Source organism: Austrofundulus limnaeus, unplaced genomic scaffold (assembly GCF_001266775.1).
Source record: "Austrofundulus limnaeus strain Quisiro unplaced genomic scaffold, Austrofundulus_limnaeus-1.0 Scaffold449, whole genome shotgun sequence".
NCBI lineage: Eukaryota > Metazoa > Chordata > Actinopteri > Cyprinodontiformes > Rivulidae > Austrofundulus > Austrofundulus limnaeus.
This window is the reverse complement of record NW_013952851.1, coordinates 100,810-102,711: the sequence shown is the minus strand read 5'-3', so window position 1 is coordinate 102,711 and position 1,902 is coordinate 100,810.

The following is a 1,902-nucleotide window of genomic DNA, read 5'->3' as shown; positions in this document are numbered from 1 at the left end:
CATGAGAATCCACACAGGACAGAAACCATTTTGTTGTGAGCTGTGTGATCGAAGATTTAATGATAAGGGTTATTTAAACAAACACATGAGAATCCACACAGGACAGAAACCATTTTGTTGAGTTGTGTGATTGAAGGTAATACCACAAAAAGCTGTTTAAACAATCACATGAGAATCCACACAGGACGGAAACCATTTTGTTGTGAGCTGTGTGGCCAGAGCTTTAACAAGTGGTGGACGTAAAAATACATGAGAATCCACACAGGAGAAAAGCCATTTTGTTGTGATCTGTGTGATCGAAGATTTACTCGAAAGGAACATTTAAAGTCACACATGAGAATCCACAAAACAAAGAAAGCAGTCATTTGACTCCTAAGTGAGAAACCACACAGGAGGAGGTGGTTTGTTTTAACACACACTTCCAATAAACTAAGACTGTTTTGCTTTTAAACAAGTTAAGAAAGTCCAGATGATGATGATGATGATGATGTCATGGCTTTGGAAACTTTGATATGTTAGTTGACAACATTGGAGTAATTACAGACACACCTGTGGACACAGTGGGCCTGAAATCCGCTGCGGGATTGCGGGTATTGCTCACATTATGATCGATTCCCGCAAATCTAGTTTTTATAATGTGGGAAATTCTCGCATACAATAAATTCCAGTGATGTGTAATAATGTGGACATTTGCATCGGACTATTTTTAGATGAGAGCCTGTTCCGTATAAAACTGATCACCTCGGTCCATTCTGAAGGCACGCGGAGGCATTGAGAGAGAGAGGCTGAAACTCCCCGCCTCTGTACCTCGGAGTGAGGCAGCGACAGACTTGTCAAGCTCTTTGAGACTTTATCTGTAGATCCCAAAAATAACTTAAATGCACCATCTGTGTTTTAACAACACACCCAAAAAAACGCCATCAGTAGCTGCTCCAGCCGCAACTCTTGCAAAAAACAAGTTTCTTCCTCCTGCCTGCAGCGCTCTGCTGTCTCCTCGCTGTCCCACAGACATACACACGTTTGTTCTTCTATCCTTATGGGGACTTTGCATTGACTTTCATTCATTTACCAGTATTTTGTATAGCTTATCTGACCCTAAACCTAGCCTAAACTTTATTCACCTTGTGATGTGGATCGGGACTGGTCTGGGCTCAAAAACATGAACACACACACCTCCATTCCCCTCAGTCAGAAACATTAACCCTTTAGATGCATTTAAATGTAGGTAAACATTATTTTCAGAGTGATTAGAAGAAAGCTTTTCTATGCTTGTTTTTTTATATTACATAACTGATCTTTTGTATCTACAAAAGTTAGTGTGATTAGAACAAAGAAATATTAGTATTTTGAATAAATGTTCCAAATGGGTGTTTTTTATTTTATTCTTTTTAGACATGCAAGCTCTTTACTCTTTATACGTACAAAATAGAAAATAAAAACAAACTTTATTGCCCCAGAGTCTGGTTGAAAGTATGCAGCGGTGCAGATACAATCAGAATAAGAGTCAGATTATTTTTAAATTTAAAACCCTAAAAAAGATGTTCTTGGATATATTTTGATCTGCAACATTATAAAGGGTCAAGGGTTATTCTGCAGCTCCTGCTGCAGACTTTAATAGGTTGAATCAGAGCAGATGAGATTTTTCCACGCCTCTTTTAATTTCAGAAAGCACACGTGAGCGTGGTAAGAGAATATCTCTGTTGGTGACTTCTTATCTGCCAGGGGGAACATCAACACGTCATGTGCTGTTCATCCAGTTAGTGGTTCTGTGTTCTGAAAGGGTCTTCAAACAGAAAAGAGACAAGCGAGAGCAGCTAACATCAGGCAGGAGGAGGAAAATGAAAGCAGCATATTTATTATACGTTGTAGCACAACATAAAACCTGTAGTCAGACTCATAAGT